Raw genomic sequence first — 8,972 nt, forward strand, 5'->3', positions numbered from 1 at the left:
TGTAAAGGTTGCACTGTATTGACTGTGGCTGATGGCCTAAATTGCCTTTCCCTCTGTTTGTCTTTCTGCACAGGCTTTTCACTCAGGCACTTTGATTTTCAATTACAATCTAATCTAAAGTCTCCAGAATAGTAATTATCCCCCATCACCCGAGCAGGAGGAGAAACTCACCGCTATCTAACATAAATTTCATGTACTGAGAAAGCAACACCGAAACTGTACCTTCGCTAATTTATCAAAGGAGAAACAGCACATGGTGTATTAAGGGTGTGGACCAGGGATATGGATAAAAAACGAAGACTGTGTGAAATTTGAAGAATGAAAACTGATATAATTTAAAATAAATCTCTGACATGATATTTTTGGTTGGAAGTGTATTGCAATGGATGACATTTCCAATTGTGATTTACTCAAGTCAATAAAGTAATTTGATATATACTGTAGCCCAGCAGAAATATACTGTATATTCACATCTATATCAACACTTATCCGCACAGTTAACTTCCAGTAGCTGCTCAGTTTCTCCCACTCACTGCTCCCTGTCTGTCATTACATGCTAGTGTGCCAAAAGTGTTTTTTTTTCCTACTTTCCAAACAGAATTTCATGACACATTCATACTCAGCCATCAGGACCTGTATGTGCATGCCAGGGACAAATGTACTGGTATTAGTAATTAAAATAATTGTATGAGCAATTTACACACATTTTGGTGTTTGAGACAGCTTAACCACACTATTCAGGTGACTTAAAGAGATTGTTAGCGCAAAAATAAAAATACTGTCATCATTTACTCACCTTCATGTCGTTCCAAACTTTATTTCTTTTGCTTGTGGCTCAAGCAGTGGCAGCACTATAGCAACACTAAAGTCATGGGTTTGATTCCCAGGGAATACAAAAACTGAGGAAGTATACCTTGAATGCAATGTAAGCCGCATTGAATAAAAACAACACAAAGAACACAAAATAAGATGTTTTGAAAAAAAAAATACTTTGGACCCCACTGACTTTCCCTGTATGGACAAAATCGACATGATGGTGAGTAAATGATGACTGGGTTTCATTTTTGTCTTTGACCTATTCTTTTAAGTATGCACAAGACTGAAGCTTTTAGTTTTTCTTGTGTAGTTTCCCTCACATACACTGTTTTGAAATGTTTTCCTGAGAAACTGGACAGCCAGGATACGTTGAATCAAACATCAAATCTGGAAATCGACCAGCAAAAACATTTTTATACAGAAAAAAATATCTATTGTCGTCACACATTCCACTGAACAATTAGCAAATGTTGTTGGTTTGTGTGTCTTTATGCATTTGAGTGTCTGTTTTGTAAAACTGCAGTAGTTGTGACATCTGAATAAAAGGGCAAACACTCACCGCAGCTTAAAGAAATAACACCTGCCCAAGAAACGACAGCCTTTGTCCATCTGCACACGGTGGGCCATGTTTTTATTCATCAGGGGTGACTTCTACTGTAAAGAATGTGGGAAAACGCATTGGAGGGAAACCCGTGCTATGAGCTCACCTGTCTGCGTAATGCCTTTCACTTCTGACAGACCTGCACTCCGCCATTGTCATTGCTCTCTCCTGGCCCATTCATCCATTGATGCAAAACAAACGGAAAATGGGAATAAATGGAAGTGCTCGACATGATCTTTGAATGGTAAGGAGAGAACCTCTGATTACAGTGCAATGGGACAACCACAGTTTGTGCACAAAGTATATAAATGCCATATTTCATCAGTGTCAGATATCGATCAGCTGCATAATTACAGCCCTCGCACTTTCTCCTATTGTAACAGGTTGGGCTCGACAATCCATAGCATTACACATAATATCCCTCGAAAAAGAAAAACAATGTTGTGTATTGTGTAACCAAAACACAGCGTCAGTACCTGCAGGCTTTCAACCAAAAAAAAGCACAACAGAAGACTCGCTGCATGTATAAAATACACCTGCTATTGTGAGCGACACTACTTGAGTTTCCCACACAATGAGTATGGCACAGTCTCCGTAAGGCGACCCAACTGGGGCAGTTGAAGTAAGTTTTATCTGTTAGCACCCTGGAGGTTCGAAGAGAGAGAGACAGAAAAAAAAACATGTTTTTCAACAATTATTCATCAGTTTAAAAAAGTCACCTGTTCTAAATCCTTTTACAATAAGTGACCTCTCTATAGGTAATAATGGAACAGTATGTCCTTTGGCTAAACCTGAACTATATTGTATATAAAGAACCAAACATAAATGATGAGCGTGATATCATATTGCCATTTTAACATTTAAATGCCCTTGTGCACACAAGATGGGTATAAATATCTTCACACCATTTAATAGCTCTCTCCTTAAACACCCAGCCACCAGCATGAGGCCGCATTCATTAATTCCTCCTTTGTTTACAATGGAGAGTTCCTTGCAAATGATTTGTGGGATCAGACTGTGAATATCATCACTTGTGCCAATGAGCACTTAATGAGATTAAAAAGATATTAATCAGAATTACCAGGTTAATTAAGTAGAACTAATTAACCATTATCAGGCTGATAAGAGTGCGGTCATTAACGTATTTCACAGCCAAATATTTGAGGCAAATAGTTGCTATGGGATTTTAACACTTAGGTTTAGTCTAGTCCTGTGCTGGACTTACGTGACAACTAACAAATCACAGCTGAAAAGAAACTGCATGCTGTGAGCAGCATGTTCAGACTCATAGAACCTTAAAATACTCTCCACACATCAATCAAGTCAATTTATACAATTATCAATGATTCATTCTGCATTAAAAATGGCCAGATTACAAAATGCAAATCTTTTTTTGACACGCCAGTGACTAAGTTAAACTTCCCTGGTCATTTCTCTAAGCTCTTCGTTTTGATTATGCACTTCTGTTTCGCTCCTTTTGTGTGGAAATGCATTTTTCTACTTCAATATGCTTTCTCATGACAAGCAGACATTCAGGAAAAGCCATTTTCTGACGGTTAGCTTATTTCTAAGCAGTCCTGGGTGTTTTCAGGCTTAAACAGGTGGAACTAGTCCTGCATTGGCTGGTAGCAGTCTAGGTCTTTGAGCTACTAATCACTCTGAGAGACTCCAGGGAGCCTAACGGTCACTTCACACTCACCGAAGGCCCGTTCACACCTGACCGGACAAGACCGGAGCTGTTCTGTCCCATCATTTACTCACCCTCATGTTGTTCCAAACCTGAATGACTTACTTTCTTCTGTGGAACACAAAAGAAGCCATTTTGAAGATTTTTCAACTGTTGTTTATAAAATGAAAGCCAATGGGGTGTAAAACAACATTAAACTCCACTGACTTTCGTTGCATGGACAAAACAAAAAAACACTTTTAAAGTATTATCTTCTGATTCACAGAACAACATCAGTCATATAGGTTTGGAACAACATGAATATGAGTAAATGAGTCAGTTTCGGAAGAACTACTATATCTTTTAAATTGTGCATTGCTCTAAGAATAAGAAAAGTATTATCTGCTATAATCATTATTATCACCATTACCTTAAATAGTAATGGCAATTAAATATAATCCGGCAAGAAGTAATCTCTATCTTCAGTTTGCATTCATATGCAAGCAATTAGCGAAATATCTGCTTCTAAAGAAGCACCGAAACCAAAAGAACAACGGTCATTGTACAAATTCCCCAACACCATTATTTTGAAAGTGAAAATGAAAAAGTGACGTGAAATACGGCCAAGTATGGTGACCCATACTCAGAATTTGTGCTCTGCATTTATCCCATCCAAAGTGCACACACACCGTGAACACACACCCAGAGCAGTGGGCAGCCATTTATGCTGCGGCACCCAGGGAGCAGTTGGGGGTTCAGTGCCTTGCTCAAGGGCACCTCAGTCGTGGTATTGAGGGTGGAGAGAGCGCTGGACATTCACTCCCCCCACCTACAATCCCTGTCAGCCTGAGACTCAAACCCACAACCTTTGGATTACGAGTCCGAATCTCTAACCGTTAGGCCACGACTTCTGCACCTCAAATGGGAGTTTCTGCTTGGTACTATAGTTTTCTTTTCCCTGTGCTGATGTCAAGCAGGATAAGACTACAGCGAGCAGAGAGAGAACTCCCTGAGAACAAAGCAGGACTGTACAGGGGCAAAGGGTGGTCTTCCTGACACACACATCTCAGGAATTCTTCACATGGACTAGTGCCAGGTCAGCCAGAAGCCACACCAACAATAATCTACTTTCAATTTGTCTGCTGAGGGAAAAAGAAGAAGAGGGCCAAGCGTATGTTTCTGTGGGCGGCACGGAGCTTGGCAACGAGCCCTCTCACGTGGCAGACTCCTAAAATGAACCACCCTATATTGCCTAAAGAGATCTACTGTCAGCGCAGTGAAGGACAAAGGCAGAATCGGAAAATGAAAGAACAAGAGCGTTATTAAAAAATGTTGCATGTGTTTAGAACATGTGACACTTGTGCAGAACAAGGAAGAGGAATTCTCACAGAACTTATGTTAGTACTAAAAAATGTCAGTAATGTAAAATCTTAAAAACCATTTTATACACTATAATTTTCGTTTCTATAACGTGTGAATATATCCCCTATAGCATTCTAAAATAAAACCAATCAGAGCGCCTTGTTATCACTAGTTTTATTTTGATTTCTCGAGTCTGCTATTAGCTTATAGCCCATTAGCATCGGCAGCGTGGCTGCCACTAATCTCGCTTAGATTGCTAATACTCTATTCACACACATTACCATTGTTTCACTGTTACTTGCTTAAATGGCGGATTTGTGTCTACCTTTGAGTGCAGGTGAGGACACATTCGAGCTGCATTCGGTGCAGCTGGAGCTGGAGGCCGTGGAGAAGCAGATCCACGACCTGGTGGATAAGCAGGGCCAGCTGAGAGAGCGGAGAGCCGTGCTGGAAACATCTCGGGCTGACGCTCACAAGTCCGGGGTAAGTATACAGCACGCTGCTAACACTCCCACCACCTCTACTCCGTGTGTTTCTCTGCACACCCAGGACGCGATCTTCCCAGATGTCCTTCACTCTGGCGCCGGGACGCCACGGACCCTGGGTGCACCAGCAGCGGAAGTCGCGAGCCAGACCCCGGGCGACGACCTCTCCCCCTCCGCCGCCTCCGGTCATCGAGATCTCCACCCGGAACCACTTCGCTCCCCTCCGCGAGACGGAACGTGACGCTTTGATCGTTGGAGACTCCATCGTCCGGCACGTCCGTGCTACGTTAGCTGAAGGTAAAGTGCACACTCACTGTTTCCCCGGTGCTCGTGTTCTCGATGTTTCTGCGCAGATACCCACGATCCTGAAGGGTGACGAGAGCATCGGTGCTGTCGTGCTGCACGCGGGGGTTAACGACACCAAGCTGCGGCAGATGGAGACACAGAAACTGCTCTTTGTTAATTATTGGAATCTTTTCTGGAAGCGTCCTAGGCTTTTCCATGCTGATGGCCTGCACCCCAGCAGAGTCGGAGCGGAACTCCTGTCGGACAACATCTCCAGGACGCTACGCTCCATCTGACTAGTAAGCCAATTCTCAAATAACTACTATGATGACTTTTGTTCTACCCACTTAAAAGATAGAAGTACTTGCGTTGTCCAATCACTCGCACCCAAAGCAGTTATTGTAAATGAAATGATCACAGATAATAATTTTGATGTACTTTGCCTGACTGAAACCTGGCTTAAACCAAATGAATATTTTGGTCTAAATGAGTCTACTCCACCAAGCAACTGTTATAAACATGAGCCCCGTCAGACTGGTCGTGGCGGTGGTGTTGCAACAATATATAGTGATATTCTCAATGTTACTCAGAAAACAGGATGCAGGAGGTTTAACACATTTGAAATACTTCTGCTTAATGTTACACTGTTAGATATGCAAAAGAAATCTCTCCTGTCTCTTGCTCTGGCTACTGTGTATAGACCGCCAGGGCCATATACAGATTTTCTAAAAGAATTTGCAGATTTCCTCTCAAATTTATTAGTTAATGTTGATAAAGTGATAATTGTCGGAGATTTTAACATTCACGTTGATAATACAAATGATGCATTAGGACTTGTGTTTACTGACCTAATAAACTCTTTTGGAGTCAAGCAAAACGTCAGATTTAATTATATCGCATGGAATTGATCTTACCGATATAGATATCGCACCTCAAAGTGATGATATTACTGATCATTTCCTTGTATCGTGCATGCTGCGTATTACTGATATTAGTTATATGGCTCCGCGTTATCGTCCGAGCAGAACTATTGTTCCAGCCACCAAAGACAGATTCACAAACTCAACTGCTCTGTGTACCCATAAATACACATGAACTAGACGAAATGACTAGCAACATGGGCACTATCTTCTCTAAAACATTAGAAGCTGTTGCCCCCCTCAAATTGAAAAAGGTTAGAGAAAAACATACTGCGCCATGGTACAACAGTTATACCCATTCTCTCAAGAAAGAAACTCGTAATCTTGAGCGCAAATGGAGAAAAACTAACTTCAAAGTTTTTAGAATTGCGTGGAAAAACAGTATGTCCAGCTATAGACAGGCTTTAAAAGCTGCCAGGGCAGAGCATATCCGCAAACTCATAGATAATAACCAAAACAATCCAAGGTTCTTATTTAGCACAGTGCCTAGATTAACAAATAAACACACGCCATTAATAGTAATGACTTTATGAATTTCTTTACTGATAACTTAGACAACATCAGAAATACAATATCAAATGTAGATTCTACTGCGTCTAGTATTTCAGCTTCATTCATCGCACCCAAAGAAAAACTGCAGTGCTTTACAACTATAGGACAGGAAGAGCTAAATAAACTTATCAGTGCATCTAAACCAACAACATGTTTATTAGATCCTGTACCCACTAAACTACTGAAATAGTTGTTACCTGTAGCAGAAGAACCGCTTCGCAATATTATTAACTCATCGTTATCTTTAGGTCACGTCCCAAAACCATTCAAGCTGGCGGTTATTAAGCCTCTTATTAAGAAACCACAACTAGATTCTAATGAACTGGCAAATTACAGACCCATTTCAAATCTTCCGTTTATTTCTAAAATTTTAGAAAAAGTTGTGTCTGCTCAATTGTGTTCCTACTTGCAAAAAATGATCTCTATGAAGAATTTCAGTCAGGTTTCAGGCCTCACCATAGCACAGAAACTGCACTTGCTAAAATTACAAATGACTTGCTTCTTGCTTAAGACTAAGGCTGCATCTCATTGCTAGTATTACCTGATCTTAGTGCTGCGTTTGACACTATAGACGATGACATACTCATAGATCGATTACAAAACCATATTGGTATTCAAGGGCAGGCTTTAAAATGTTTTAGATCCTACCTGTCCGATCGCTACCACTGTTCATTTAAATGGGGAGACATCTCAATTATCACCAGTAAAGTATGGAGTACCACAAGGATCTGTCCTAGGTCCTCTGCTATTTTCAATATATGTTGCCCCTTGGTAATATTATTAGAAAATACGGGATTAGTTTTCATTGTTATGCTGATGATACTCAACTATATATCTCAACAAGACCAGATGAAACTTCTCAACTATCTAAGCTAATAGATTGTGTAAAAAATATAAAAGATTGGATGACCAATAATTTCCTCCTATTTAATTCAGATAAGACAGAGATATTACTTATTGGACCAAAAAACAGTACACAGAATCTCTTGGATTACAATTTGCAACTAGATGGATGCACTGTTACGTCCTCTAAAGTAAAAAATCTGGATGTTATATTAGACAGCAACTTGTCCTTTGAAAATCATATTTCCCATGTTACAAAAACAGCATTCTTCCATCTTAGAAACTTTGCCAAGCTTCGAAAAATGCTACCTGTTTCTGATGCAGAAAATCTAGTTCATGCATTCATGACCTCTAGACTGGACTATTGTAATACACTGCTAGGTGGTTGTCCTGCATCTTCAAAAAACAAGCTACAGATAGTCTAAAATGCAGCGGCTAGAGTTCTTACCAGGTCAAGAAAATATGATCATATTACCCCAATTTTACAGTCTCTGCACTGGCTACCTATTAAGTTCCATATCATTTACAAAATATTATTACTTGCCTATAAGGCCCTAAATGGTTTAGCTCCTGCGTACCTAACTCGTCTTCTACCACGCTACAATCCAACCCGCTCCCTAAGGTCGCAAAACTCTGGACTTTTGGTAGTACCTATGATAGCAAAGTCCACTAAAGGAGGTAGAGCTTTTTCACATTTGGCTCCCAAACTCTGGAATAGCCTTCCTGATAACGTTCGGAGTTCAGACACACTCTCTCTGTTTAAATCTAGATTAAAGACATCTCTTTAGCCAAGCATTCACATAATGCATCTTATAAACTTGTACTGCAGTTATATCTGATCAAATGTACATTATTATTATTCTTTAGCTTGGGTTGAACAAATCATTTTTGCTTAGCTGGAACAGCAGCTACGCTAATTATGTCTCTATTTGTTTCTCTGTTTCTGCCATGGGATTAACATCCCGTGGTAACTAGGAATTACAGAAGCTTCAGTCTGGATCCAACCCTTAAATGATCTGAGATGACCGAACACCTGAGAAAACATAATGCCAACCCCTCAGAGGACCTCAGAGGATGCCAATTGTTACGATGCATGAGTTATGGGGATCCATTTGCAAGCTTTTATTGGTAAACATGGTCAGTTCACAGGCTGGGTCAGACAACAGCAGACAGGATTGGCACAGGCAAGACACAAGGGTATTCCTAGGGCAAGCTTGGGTCGACGATCGGCGCACAGTATCCAAAGGAGCTAGACAGAGGGGTAATCCAGGTACGAGAGCAATAATCCAATCGAGGAGCAAACAAAGTCCGAACGGTAAGGCAAAGGGGTAAATCCAGGAAACACGGGCAGGTATCAAAAGTAAACAGGCAAGGCTAGACTAAGACAAGAAACTGGGAAAGGCTTTGTAAAGTAGCTATCAGCAGAGACTGCGATAAATGCT

The sequence above is a fragment of the Barbus barbus genome (genome assembly GCF_936440315.1).
Source record: "Barbus barbus genome assembly, chromosome: 15".
Lineage (NCBI taxonomy): Eukaryota > Metazoa > Chordata > Actinopteri > Cypriniformes > Cyprinidae > Barbus > Barbus barbus.